General features: G+C 35.2%; 1 long non-coding RNA gene across 1 annotated transcript; it reads right to left on the reverse strand.

The window, feature by feature from the left end:
- Positions 1-5,507: 5,507 nt before the first annotated feature.
- On the reverse strand, positions 5,508-14,846 carry LOC129047725 (uncharacterized). The gene is made up of 3 exons (XR_008509482.2): positions 14,773-14,846; positions 11,426-11,645; positions 5,508-5,649 (listed from the first exon to the last, which is right to left on the reverse strand). It is a non-coding gene; the product is annotated as an uncharacterized LOC129047725 (long non-coding RNA).
- Between the last annotated feature and the right edge of the window lie 336 nt (positions 14,847-15,182).

Genomic DNA, 15,182 nt, shown 5'->3' on the forward strand with positions numbered 1-15,182 from the left:
TCGTTAGGCCTAATGTTACCAGTGTACTTACTATGTTGTTTTTATTTAAAAGAAATGTTTTGCTTCCCATTACTTGATCCACAATGAATATTTTTGAGTAAAATATTGAAACTCCAGTTTTACAAATTGTTACTGTAATTCCATGACAAATTTGTAGCATGAAATATTAATATCAGCTTTTCATAATGACCACTATGTACCATGCTAGTTGGTTAATTGAATAGCTTTGGCATTTACACGATGGTCCGTGTATACAGAAAACACAATGAGATAAGGAAAATAATGAGGAATATTTATAAAAAAAAAAACACAACAAAACAAAAAAACCATTAGTTGTACCACCATGTCCAGGTAAATTTATATGTCTGATGTACTTATGGAAAGGGAAAATATGACTATTTACTTTTCTGTTACTGAATATTCCCTACTAGTTTAGGAGATACTTTCTCTCTGATTCAGTACACAATGAACAGTAAGTTTGGTTTTCAGCAGCAGCTGGTGTGCATCAATAGGTATGCGTTGTATCCCTAAAGAATATTCTCATGTATTTTTGTTTGTTGGTTGGTTTTACTTCTCCAGTTTGCGCCTCTAAAAAAAAGATGTGAGAGTTCATCCTCAAAATCTGAAATGTTTCAAAACTATTGGAGAAAAGCTTGCTGCAATCTCATTGGACAAGTAGAATGCCCACCAGATTTCTTTCATTGTTTCCTGTTTCCTCAGAAATTTGCTGCAATCATTTCATAGGTTGCCTTACTCTGGTTTTATTTTACTTTTTATGTATTTATGAATTTATTTTGATAATTTCAACTTTTATTTTAGATAAAGGGGTACACATGCAGGTTTGTTACATGAGTGTATTGTGTTACGCTGAGGTTTGGGGTAGGATTGATCCCATTGCTCAGGTTTTAAGCATAGTACTCAATAGTTTTTCAACCCTTGCCCCTTCTCTCTCTCACCTCAGTAGTAGTCCCCAGTGTCTATTGTTGCAAGCTTTATGTCCATGAGTCCCAATGTTTAGCTCCCACTTATAAGTAAGAACATGTGGTATTTGGTTTTCTGTTCCTGTGTTAATTCTCTTAGGGTAATGGCTTTCAGCTGCATCCATGTTGCTGCAAAGGACATGATTTCATTCTGTTTGTGGCTGTGTAGTATACCATGATGTATATGTACCATATTTTCTTTATCTAATCCACTGTTGATGGGCCCCTAGGTTGATTCCATGTCTTTTATATTGTGAATAGTGCTGCAATGACCATATGAGTTCCTGTGTCTTTCTAGTAGAACAATTTTATTTTCTGTGGGACATATACCCAGGAATGGGATGTGGGGTCAAATGACAGTTCTGCTTTAAGTTCTTTCAGAAATCTCCAAACTGCTTTCCACAGTGGTTGAATTATTTTACATTCTCACCAACAGTGTCTAAGTGTACTCTTTTATCTGCAGTCTCACCAGCATTTATCTTTTGACATTTTAATAGTAGCCATTCTGAATAGTGTGAGGTGGTATCTCTTTGTGGTTTTGATTTGCATTTCTCTGATGATTAGTAGTATTCAGGACTTTTCCATATGTTTGTTGGCCGCTTGCAGGACTTCTTTTCAGAAGTATATGTTCATGTCTTTTCAGTGGGGTTATTTCTTCTTTGCTTGTTGAGTTGGTTAAGTTCCTTTTAGATTCTGGATATTAGACCTTTGTTGGATGCATAGTTTGAGAATATTTTCTCCCATTCTGTAGGTTGTCTGTTTGCTGTGTTGATAGTTTCTTTTGCTGTACAGAAGCTCTTTAGTTTAATTAGGTCCCACTTGCCAATTTTTGTGTTGGTTCCAATTGCTTTTGAGGACTTAGTCATAAATTATTTCCTAAGGCCAATGTCCAGAATGATATTTCCTAGGTTTTCTCCTAGGAGTCTTATATTTTAGAATAGAAAGATTTAAGTACTTGAGCTCAGTTATTGGCCTTAAATGGAGACATTCCTTGAATCTTATCCTCCAGAGTATTAGTGGGCTTGAATAGTTGAGCTGATTCTGAAAACAATTTTGTGTTTGGAGGCCTGGTTTGAGCAGAGCTTTACATTTGTATTTGAGTTTGATATTCTGTTTCTGGTATGAATTGGTATGGATAATTTCTGTGCTTCAAATGTACATACTGGCCAAGTAAGGCCCAATTGAATAATCACAGATATTGCAGAAATCTTGAAAGCCATTATGGTTTGGTTCCCTGTCAAGTTTAAACATTGCCTCTACTACAAACTTAGAAAGCAATTATCCAGGCTCTATATAATAACATGACAATAAACATAACCCTGTCTTAAGAGTTAAATATTGAAACCCCAGTGATAACAGCTAGATAGATATTTAGCCACCACTTTCCTATTGCTGTGGGATACCCAAAGGATAGAATTCAAGACCCTTAAAGAATACAGGAAGAAGGAGGAAGGGAAAAATGTTTCACTGCCTTTTCTCCCTAGAATGAAAGGAAGGATGCCTTTAGAAAAGAAATATTGAAGGATATAAATTTCCCCCAAAAAAATATTAGGTGAGGATAGCCATAAGTGAGGCATGAACTTTGAGTAAGTCTCAACAATGAAATGAGAATTTTATGTGTTTTAAATGTCTTAATACAAACATCATTCATTGCATGTAGGAGGAAAAAATTAATATTTAACATTGGAAGAAAAGGATAATTAGATGCCATAAAATGGATAATTCAAGAAATTTTGAAAGAGAAGATAGATTACTGAATTCCTTTAGTCTGAGTAAGGTAACCAATTAATTTGAATGTCAAAATAGGAATTTAATACCAGTATAATGCTTATTATTAGAACTTAGTAATTTCTATTTAGTAATTGAGATTACTATATTTGTACATGTATGTGTGTACGTATGTGTATAATATAATACCTGTATATATCATTATACTTAAAGAAAATGCTAGAAAAATCAAATATTTCTTATTCATTGAAATGTTCCACTCATTTAACTTACCCAATTTGTTGTATTTTTAAATTTTTGAAGTAAACATCTAACTCAAGTCCTCTCAGATCTATATTTTTCCTAGTTGATACTTTTGTTCAATATTCTGGTACCCCAAGTTTAGTGATCAGTTAAGCAGCACCTTGTGACAAGTTCTGTCATTGTCCATGTCTTTGTTTTAATTCTTGGAGGAATTCGGAAATTAATTAATGCCATGGTAGCTCCTCATGTTGAAGACAGTACCACCAATGTGTACATTTCGCTAGAATTTGAAGACCAGGAAAACTATCAGAGATACCATCCCTAAGGATGGTGCTTGTGGAACAAATTCTGGACATTCCCTCAGGAAAAAATATATATATATGACTAAAATGCTTCCATAATTATTTTGAAGTAGCTACAAGTTACCAAAATACACCTAAAACTTGCAAGGCTACGATTCTTAAAGAAGTGATACGTTGGGCGGGGCGCGGTGGCTCACCCACGCAGTTTGGGAGGCCAAGGCGGGCGGATCACGAGGTCAGGAAATCGAGACCATCCTGGCTAACATGGGGAAACCTCGTCTCTACCAAAAATACAAAAAATTAGCCGGGTGTGGTGGCGGGCGCCTGTAGTCCCAGCTACTCCAGAGGCTGAGGCAGGAGAATGGTGTGAACCCAGGAGGCTGGAGGTTGCAGTGAGCCGAGATCACGCCACTGCACTCCAGCCTGGGCGACAGAGCGAGACTCCATCAAAAAAAAAAAAAAGTGATATGTTGTTTATAGAGGAGAAAGATATAAAAGTTAAAGATATTTAGGAGTATGCATTACATGAGAGAAATAAATTCAACACTGAAATTGAAACTGAACGTTAGAACATTAAGTGTAGTAATTATGGCCTTCAAAATATACTTGAGATGTTTGTGTGAAAGCAAATAATTATCTCCTAAAAATAAAATATATATATTAGTAGAGAATATCTGGGGCCAGGAAACCAAGAAATGAATTTCCACTTTGTCTTTGCCATTCACATTTCATTTGACTTAAGGAAAATTTCATACCATCTCACAGATGCTAGGGAACTATTAAATTTATGATAAGATATGATATTAAAGTTCTTCAACATCAGGAATGAATCATTTCAAATAGTTATACAGTAATGGTGGAGAGGAAATTTTTTTTCACCTCCTGAAAGGAGAACTTCAAATGGTGTCAGCAAGTTGACATTAGTGCTCCTTTCAAGTACCACATAAGTTGTAGCCAAAGTTTTAGAAGCTTTTCTTTCTTTTTTTCTGTTTTGTTTTTGAGACGGAGTCTCACTCTCTTGCCCAGGCTGGAGTGCAGTGGCTCGATCTCCGCTCACTGCAAGCTCCACCTCCCGGGTTCACGCCGTTTTCCTGCCTCAGCCTCCCGAGAAGCTGGGACTACAGGCGCCCGCCACTACGCCCGGCTAATTTTTTTTTTTTTTTTTTTTTTTTTTTTTAGTAGAGTCGGGGTTTCCCCATGTTAGCCAGGATGGTCTCGATCTCCTGACCTCGTGATCCGCCCACCTGCGCCTCCCAAAGTGCTGGGATTACAGGCTTAGAAGCTCTTCTTCATGAATTCCTTGTCTAGCATATATTGAGAGCCTCATTGAGATTGTAAATGATACTCTTCATTGATTGCTGCTTTAAATGTTAATTTCACTGGCGTCGCAATTCACATTTCTACTGCTTTCTTTTTGCTACTCCATGACAAGTAATAACATTGCACTCATTTACAATTTTTTGTTAACTTCATTAAAATTTCATGAAATGACACTATAGTTGGTTAAACCATGGAGACAGCTTAGCTTGGTAGAGTTTCACATTTTCTGATTAGGAGAAATACCTCTGTGCAAACTTTCTGTGATAAATAAAGGCTTAAGACAACACATTAAATAAATATAATGCATGTTTATGTTCCTTTTACTAATACCTGTGCTGTTGAACAATATCCAAGGGTAATTTCTCATGAGTGCTGAATGTACTGTAACGGAAACATCCTAAGAAATCCAGGAAAGATAAATATAAGTCATTCTTACTCCAGAAATCACACATCCGTCATACTGCAGTTAAAATGTTATTTCTATATTACAAATCTGATTATGCAAATCTCTTGTACAACACTTTGGAGATCAATTTTTAGAGTCACGTCTATGGTTATTTCACCTACAGACATGAAAAAAAGAGAGTAGATAACAGCCTGTATATGGAAAATTTCATAAAATGTGTATTTCCATGGTTAAAAACAAAAGGAAAGTGAAAGTTATAATGAATTTTTTCACTTTGATTAAGTTAATTATAGTAAATTTCGTACGGTAGAACATTTAGAATTACCCTATTAATATCTGCCTCAAGATAGTACAGATAAATGTACTGCAATGTGCATTGTAATTGGCACATTGTTTTCTAAATAAACCTTTGGCATGAAATAATAAAGCATGAAAGACCACCAGCAGCCCTTTCAATAATGACAGTCTCATAGGAGAAAGAGCAATGAAGCGTAGATCTTGCTTATTTGAACAGGAGAGGGGAGAATTAGGTACTATCAAATTTATTGATGTGCACGTCTTGCTTATGGGAATTTTTGATGTAGTTCCAATGACGCAACAACAAAAATTGAAATGTAAGACCGTGTCCACAGAAGTCTTTAAAAGAATGTCCATGATCTGCCATATCAATCTAGAGGAAAAAAATAATATCTAGATCATTATATTTCTCTACTTTGAGCTTCAGCCTTGAATACAGGGCTGGAAGACTTGGGGGAATAGGCAAATTGTAACACTATACAAAACTGCTAGTCAATTTTACTCAATTCCAACAAATCTATTGGGTTAGAATGGATAAAACTAGCCTTAAATTCCTTTAGCTATCTCAGAAGCCATTTGTAATAATCATCCCATTGTAATGCCCCACCCCCAAAATGTCCATGTTCTAATCCCTGGAACCTGTGACTATGTTAGCTTACATGGCAAAGGATTTTTGCTGATGTGATTAAGTTAAGAATCTTAAGATGAAGAAATTATATTGGTCCTTATAAGTAAAATAGAAACAGAGGAGGGCTCAGAGTCAGAGAAACATGAAGGTGCTACACTCTTGGCTTTGAAAATGGAGGAGAAGGACATTTGCAGAGGAATGCAGACAGCCTCTAGACGTTGGAAAAAATAAGGGAACAGATTCTTCAATACAGCAACCAGAATAAAAAAAAAAAAAAAAAAAAAAAAAAAAAAAAAAAAAAGCTCTCCTGTCACCTTAATTGTAGCTCAGTAAAACTCATTTCAGACTTCAGACTTCTAGAACTATAAGATAATAAATTTGTGTTATTTTATGGCATTAAGGTTGTAATAATTTGTTATAGCAGCAATAGAATGCTGATTGATATAATGCTGCACCATCCACCATCAGTTGGAAAATAAATTTCCCACTTTATATCATGAACTTCAAGTTCTACTCAGCTTACATATTATTTAATTCACATTTCCCGATATCTTTCAGTAAGCACTTACTCTCTAATAATAACAAAGTACTTACACTTTCCAGATTACCTTTTCTTGTCAAGTTAGCTTTTTATTTTTAATTGTAGATTTCTATGAGGCTGTAAGAAGAGAGGGCTTCCACTATCTTTTGCCCAGTTTCCTTATATTGTAACATCTTGCAGTACCATATCACAACCAGGATATAGGCATTAATATGGTCAGGATATAGGCATTAATATAGTCAAGGACATATTGTTACCATAAAAATCCATCAGGTTGTTCCTTTATAGACACATCCACTTCCCTTGCATCACCACATCCTCCTTAACTGCCAGCAACCACTCATCAGTTTTCCATTTCTATAATTTGGTTATTTCAAGAATGTTACGAAAATGAAATTATATATAGTATGCAAGCTGTTTGGATGAGCTTTTAAATTGGTATAATAATCTAGCAATTCATTCAGATTATTGTATGTATCAACAATTTGTACCTTTTCATTGTTGAATAGTATTTTATGTTATGGATATGTCACAGTTTATTTCACAAGTAACCTATTGAAGAACATCTGAGCCTTTTTAGTTTTGTGCTATTGATATAAACACTTGTGTATAGATTTTTGCATATACTTAGTTTTTATTTCTCTGGAAAATAAGCTTAAGAGTGCAATTGCTCAGACATTTGGTAAGCCCATGTTTAATTCTTTATAAGAAATTGTCAAACTGCTTTCCAGATTGGCTGTATCATTTTACATTCCCACCAATAATGTAAGGGATCCAGTTCCTCCACATTCTCATCAACATTTGGTGTTGTCAGCAGTTTTTAATTTTAACCATTATGATAGGAATGTAGTGATATCTTATTGGGATTTTAATTTGCATTTCTCTAATGGCTAATAATGTTAAACATCTTTTCATAGGCTTATTTGACATCTCTATGTCCTCTTTGGTGATATGCCTCCTCATGACCTTTGCCAATTTCCTAATTACATATATATATGTTTTAATTATATATGTAATTATATATATATAATTTGTTTACTGTTGAGTTTTGAAATTTATTTGTATACTCTTGATACTAGTCCTTTATTGGATATGTTAGATATCTGATTTGCAAAAACTTTTCTCCTGATCTGTAGTTTATCTTTTCATGCTATAACATGGTCTTTAAAAGCCAACATTTGCAATTTTTAAGAAATCAAATTGATTTTTTTTCCTAACATGGATTGTGTTTTTGGTGTCAAGTCTCAGTTGTTTCTTTAGAGTCAGAACATGTTTCTTCTATCTTTTTTACTAAAAGATTTATAGTTTCACACTTTACATTTTAGTCTATGATCCATTTCCAGTTAATTTTTGTATAAGGTGTAAGACATATGTCAAGATTTATTTTTTTGTTGTTGTTAAGGATGTCCACTTTCTTCAGCACAATTTGCTAAAAAGTCTGTCCTTTCTCCATGAATTGCTTTTGAACCTTTTTCAAAAAAATGTTTCTTTGAGTCTATTTCTGGGTTTTCTATTTTATTTCATTGATGTTTCTATTCTAGTAACTTTGTGTAGAATACTAGAATAATTAATATTCTAGTAATATCACCCAGTCTTGAATAATGTTGCTATAGAATGTCTTAAAAATGTATAGGGTAACTATTTATTCTTTTCCAAAATACACTGAACAATTCTAGTTTCTTTGCCTTTCCATAACATTTTAGAATAAGCTCATCTATATCTACAAAAAAACCTTTCTGGAATTTTGATATGAATTGTGTTAAGCCTGTAAATCAATTTGAGGAGAATTGATATATTGTATTTCCCATGTTGTGTATTCCAATCCATGAGCACAGTATTTCTCTCCATTTATGTAGATTTTCTTTAATGAAATTCACCAGCATTTTGTAATTTTCAGCATAAGGATCTGTACATGTGTTATCACACTTATATCTAATTACTTCACTTTGAATAGTCATCATTTTTTTAATAATTTGGTTTCTACCACTTTATTTGTACTATAAAGAAATGCAATTGATTTTTTGCATGGGATCTTGTTTCCCGCAATCATCTTAAACTCACTTTTTTTTTTTTTTTTGAGACAGAGACTCGTTCTGTCACCCAGGCTGGAGTGCAGTACCATGATCTAGGCTCACTGCAACCTCTGCCTCCTAGTTCAAGCAATTCTCCTGCCTCAGCCTCCCGAGTAGCTGGGACTATATGTGCATGCCACCACGTCTGGCTAATTTTTATTTTTGTATTTTTAGTAGTGACAGCGTTTCACCATGTTAGCCATTATGGTCTCGATCTCTTGACTTCATGATCCACCCACCTCTGCCTCCTAATAAACTCGCTTATTAGTTGTAGGATTTTCTCTATAGGTTCTTTATGTTCCCTATGTAGACAATCAATGTATTTGCAAATAGATGTAGTTTTGTTTTTTTTTTTAATTTTTAATCAGTATAACTGTTGTTTCCTTGCCTGGCCTTATTGTGCTGACAACAACTTCTAGTAATTTTTGAATAAGGTTAGTGATCGTGGGCATCCTTGCCTTGTTCCTGATCTTAGATAAAAAGCATCTGGTCTTTAACAATTAAGGATGTGATTGGCTTTAGGTTTTTGGTAGACGATCTTTCTCAAGTAGAGGAAGTTCCTGGCCCTTCTCCAATTCTACTTGGCTGGGAATGTTTTATCATGAATGTGAGTGGTATGTTGTCAAATGCTATTTTTGAGTTAGATTTTACCATTTCAGTTCTTATGTTTAAGTGTAATAGAATTATGTGATTTTTCTTCTTTAGCCTATTGATGTAACAAATTACATTTTTGGTATTTGAATTTGTAACCAGATTTACATACCTGGAATAAGTCCCAGTTGATCCAGGTATATATTATTTTTATTCATTGGTAAGTTAGATATTTTGATAAAACGTTTTGCCTCCAAGTTCATGAGGGATAATAGTCTATAGTTTTTCTTTTCTTTTTTGTAGTGTTTTGGTTTTGTTGTGAGAATAATAGTAACCTCAGGAAATAAATTGGGAAATTTTCTCCCTTATTTTCTGGAATCGATTGTCTAAAATTGGTGGGAATTCATCAAATGTTTGATAGACCTTTACAATAAAACTATATGGACCTAGATAGTTCTATGTCAGCCAGTGGTTTTTCATTATAAATTCAGATTCTTTAATGGTTATAAAATTATTCACATTGTCTTTATTATCTTGGTTGAGGTTCTGGTAATTTTTAGTGTACAAATAATTGATCTTTTTCTTCGACATTATGAAATTTATGAAGATAAAGTTGAGCATAAATTAATGAGGATAAATTTCCCATTATTGTTCTTTTCATTACTGTAGAATCTGTAACGATATCATCTATTTTATTCCTGATGTTAGTGACTTGTGTATTCTTTTTTCTCTGTTATCCTCAATAGAGGTTTATCAATTTTATTAATTTTTTGAAGAACCAGATTTTTTCCAGATTTATTGAGGTATCACTGACAAATAAAATTTTATAAATTTAAGCTGTACAACATGATGTTTTTATATATGTAAAATTGTAAAATAATTACCATAATCAAGCTAATTAACATATCTATCACTTCAAATAGTTACTATTTTTGTGATTCGTGAGAACCTTTATGTTCTACTCTCTTAGTAAATTTCAAGTATATGGTACAATATTGTTAACTATAGTCACATGCTGTACATTAAATCTCCAGAACTTATTCATCCCATATAACCAAAACTTTTTACCCTTTGACTAACATCTCCCCATTTCCCACCCCAAACCCCTGGAAACTACTATTCTACTCTCAGCTTCCATGTGTTCAACCTTTTTAGATCCCAAATATAAGTGAAATCATGCAATATTTGTCTTTCTATCCATGGCTTATTTCACTTAACATAATGTCTTCCAGGTGCATCCATGTTGTTACAAGTGACAGGATATACTTCTTTATCAAGTTTAAATAATATTCCATTATGTTTACACACAACATGCATACATATATTTTCACACACATATACATATGTGTGTGTGTATGTATGTGTGTCTGTGTATACATAATCACTTTCACATTTTCTTTATCCATTTATCTACAAATGGACACCTATACTGATTTCATATCTTGGCTATTGTGAGTAATGCTATAATGAAAGTGAGAGTGCAGACAGCTCTTCAAGATGCTAGTTTCACTTCCTTTGGATTTACATCCATAAGTAGGATTCACATATCATATGGTAGTCCACAAAAGATGTTGAATATCCAATGTAATCTTGAGCAAGAACAAAGCTGGAGGTATCACAGTACCTGATTTCAAAATATATAATAAAGCTGTAACAAACTCTATGGTACTGGCATAAAAAGTAACAAACATACAGACCAGGGAAAATAATAGAGAGTCATTAAATAAATCCATACATTTATGATAAACTGAACTACAAAGTTGCCAAGAACACACCATGAGGAAAGGACAGTCTCTTCAATAAATGATGTTCAGAAAACTGGATATGCACATGCAGAAGAATGAAATTGGACCTCTCTTTCACGCTATACACACAAATCAACTCAAAGTGAATTAAACACTTAAAGGTAAGACCTGAAACCATAAAACCGCTAAAAGAATATGATGAGAAAAAGCTTTTTGACAGTGGTTTAGACAATATATTTTTTGGAGATAACTCTGTGAAATTGTAAAATATATATTTAATCTTCATCCCCATTCCCCGCAATACAACTCCACAAATCCTCGAAGTCTCCAAAGTGCTGTCTTTTTGTATGCTAATGTTGACTGATAGTGATAGAGACAGGAGGCAGCCAAGGGCCCCTCTGGCAAAACCCCACCTTGAAGCCTGAAAAACCAGACTGCCAGTCCTGATAAAGCCTTCCCTTTTCCCCACTGATTCTTTTTGAATAATAGCCACCTGCGCACTGGGAGCACGGGGTGGAGATTTGCAATGGGGAGGAGCCTGGCCTCTCCTGTTCCTGTTCCTGGGTGGTCACCTGGGATTCAGTTGGTGAGGTGGAGAGCCTGTTAGCAGGACCCCATCTCACTTTGCTGTGTTGTTTTTTCCTTTTTCCTTTTTGCCCAATAAATTCCATTCTTCTTCATTCTTCAAAGTGTCTGCCAGCCTAATCCTTCCTGGTCATGTGACAAGAACCCACTTTATAGCTGAAATAAGGAGAAAATCCTACAACAGTAGCTTCAAGATAAGGCTGGTCACTAGAAAGACAAAGACATGATTAGACTGTTAGGACTTTCAACCCCACATCCCAACCTCTGTGGAGGGAAAGAGAGCTAAAGGTCAAGTTGACTACCAATGGCCAAGGGTTTAATCAATCATCAGTATGCAATGAAACCCCCATGAAAAAAAAAAAAAAAAACTGCAACAAAAAAAAAAAAATCAAGAGGACAGGGTTTGAGCACTTCCAAATTCCTAAATGCAGGGAGACTTCTGGAGGGTGGTACACCTAGGTAGGGGATAGAAGCTCCATGTCCTCTCTCCCAGACCTCACCCTATTCATCTATTCATTTGTATCCTTTGTAATATCCTTTATGATAAGCCAGTAAACATAAGTAAATATTTTCCTGAGTTATGTGAGCTGCTCCAGTAAATTAATTGAACCCAAAGAGGAGACTGTGTGAAAGCTAAAGTGAAGCTGGTCAGTCAGAAGTTTTAGAGGCTCAGATTTGCAACTGTCTGAAGGTAGAGGGCGTTTTGGGGACTGAGCCTTCAATCTGTGGGATCTGGTACTGTCTCCAGGTAGGAGTTATGCTGTGCACACAAGCATAACAATTGCTTTTGTTTACTGTGTGGATGGAATATTTGATCCATTCCAACCAGACATTTGCATCTTGGTATCTTGTCTTAATTGCCAAAGTTTGTTTTAAGTCTTTAACTTCTATGATCCTCTAGTAAAATGAATGTATGATTTTAGGAAATTACAAAAACCAGTTGGGGCAGTCCATCCTTGCTCTTTAGTGGTCCACAGAATGTTGGACCAACTACGACGTAAAAAGCTCTACATTGGAGGACAAGACTCCTGGTTGACACTGGAATCTTTATTGAAATTTCCCCAGATTAAATTGTCTTAATTTACTAATGCCCAGTCTGAGGAGAGTCAGGAGGGACAGAGGTACTTTTCTGAAGTCTTTGACTTGGCAAGTCCCCACAGGGTATAACAAGGCAAGCATTAAATGCAATAGTTTGAGGTGAAACTGACTTGGTTATGTAAATAACTAGATGGTCAGCAATAGAGCGAGGAAAGAAGAAAAAGTAATAGAATAGATGAAGGGTTAAATTTTTCTTAGCTTTAGTTTGGTAGGGTTTTCCCCTGGGACTATGGCCCACAACTCTGGAGGGGGTGGCGCTTTCTTGACTCGGGTGTGATGAGTCCATCCTTTTTTTGCTGTATGAACAGCAGTCTCGGTGGTTAGCAACAGAAGGTAGGGTCCTTCCTAGGCTGGCTCGAGTTTCCTTTTTTTTTTTTTTTTTTTTCACTTTTTAATGAGAATGTGATCTTCAGGCTGGTGCTGGTTTACCAGAAATTCTAGGGGTGGTACATGTGCTAAAAGACTTTTAGTTTTGAGGGAAAGGAAAGTAGAAGATAAACCAAGTGTATAATTTTTAAGAAATTGACCTTTTGTTTTAAATGTGGGGACATCAGCAGTGGACTTTATGGTCTTTGGTGCCTTTCTACTGAGAAATTTCCTTTAGCATCTATTTTTTTATTAGTTTTTAGACCAAAGAAGAAAAACACCGTTTTATAATTTTTGTTAGGGAGTAGGTTAGTGCTTTAAGAAAAACTCATTGTGTTTTTACTTTAATGTCCAGTTCACAGAAAAACTGGATGATACCCCTTTAACTTTAGCTAATGTTTACACACAGAATTTTCTTTACAATTAACTTTTTAAAACTTGCTTAAACCTTCAAAACATTTTTTTAACTTTTTAATGTTAAGGTAAAAATCCACATTCTTATGCTTCTTTATAATCTTTTTACCAAAGGTATATTTTACTTTCCTTATACACCTTGCATATAAACTGTTTCTTCAATAGTACTCAGGAGGCCTTATTACTTTTAAATTATACAACATTTCTGCATAAATTTTTTATAACATTTTTCTCTTTCACAACTTTCACAGACAATTCCTCAACATGCCTCAATTTTCTGACTTATTACAAACATCTCTTTCTTTAAACAACCAGTTAATTTATTTCAGGACAAGAATTTACCATATAACATTCTTTTTACATAAATTCTGCCACCCCCCCCCCCTTTTTTTCTTTTTTCTTTTTTTGAAGATGATAACCATTCTTTTCCAAAGTGAACTTCCTTTATGTCTGTGGATTAGACTAAGGCCACAAGATTAGAATACTATAATACATGTTACACTGTTAACTTTTAGCAAACTTTACTTTTGTTGAAAACCTTGTAAGTTTGGGATTTCAATTATCCTTTGCTATTAATAAGACCTTATTTAGTCCAAATTAACTTAGAATTGGTATCGATGGCTTTTTTTTTCTTTAATTACCCAGGAGGAACCAACTATCCTCCTGTCCTGAAGGCAGTCCCTCCTAGGTCTGGTCGGACCTTTGTATGGTAATTAAGATTTAGATCCCTTGTTAGGAAACTTGCTGGGTTAAGGGAATTGTCAGTGGTTAATGTTAAATCATCTTTTTTTTTTTTTCCTTAGGATACTTCTGAACTGGCGAGGTGTGCTCACAATGAGGTTTCCTCTAAAAGTTATTTTTCTACTTTCTTCTGTTAGCAAAGCAGTTGCTGCTACAGATTGAGTGCATTTGGGCCATCCGCAGATTACTAGCTTAAGGATTTTTGATAGGAAGTCTACACAGGTTGTCAGTGGCCTCAGTGCTTTTGGGCTACGCCCTTGTTTACACTGACAGCAAAGTGGTATTGGAGTGTTATAGGGTTACGGAGAATACCTTTAATTATCAATTATAGGTTTAAATTTACCTTGGCTTTTAAAGGAATAGGGTACACTATTTTTTTCTCTTAACTACTTGTATATCTCTCTCTTTCTTTGTCTTTGATTTTCTCTCTTTTTCTCTTTGACTTTCCTTTTGCCTCTGTCTCTTTCTCTCTCTCTGCCTCTCTCTTTCTCTCTCTCTCTCTTTCCTTGACTCCCTCTTTGTCTCTCTGTCTCTTCCTCTTTCTCTCTCTGCTGGTCTTTCCTTGCCTCTGCCAGCCCTTTATGCTGCTGTTCTCTCAACCAGGGTTTGCCAGTGGGAGGGGTGGTAGCGTGGCATTAAATCCAGCTGTAACCAAGTGTCTATGTACGGGAACTGATCTGGGTGCTCCAGCTTACAGGTTACCCTTGTGCCATACCTTTGAAACAAGGGACCTGTCCAGGCTTCCTTCAGATGGCCAACCCACCTCTAATGCTGGCCAGTCTATTTCACACAAAGTTCTAAGTTTTCCTGATGTCATAATAACACAGTAATCTCCTTTAAATCCTTTCTTGAAATTTTTTAACATAGTTCCTAGTGGGGTGGGCTTACTTTGTGCCTGACCCATGCTTCTTCGAGACAAAACACCACACTCCTACCACATGCACACCACAAAACACAGAAGGGGTAAAAAGGGCACACACACACTTTTACAGTTTACACCAAACCAGAATCAAAACCAAAATCAGAGTATCCAGAAATCCAAGCCAGGTCAAAACCAAAACCAAAGTATCAAGAAATCCAAGTCAAGTCAAAAACAAAAACCAAAGTGCCGATAAAGGCACGCCA

This window comes from Pongo abelii, chromosome 13, assembly GCF_028885655.2.
Source record: "Pongo abelii isolate AG06213 chromosome 13, NHGRI_mPonAbe1-v2.0_pri, whole genome shotgun sequence".
In the NCBI taxonomy this organism is placed as follows: domain Eukaryota; kingdom Metazoa; phylum Chordata; class Mammalia; order Primates; family Hominidae; genus Pongo; species Pongo abelii.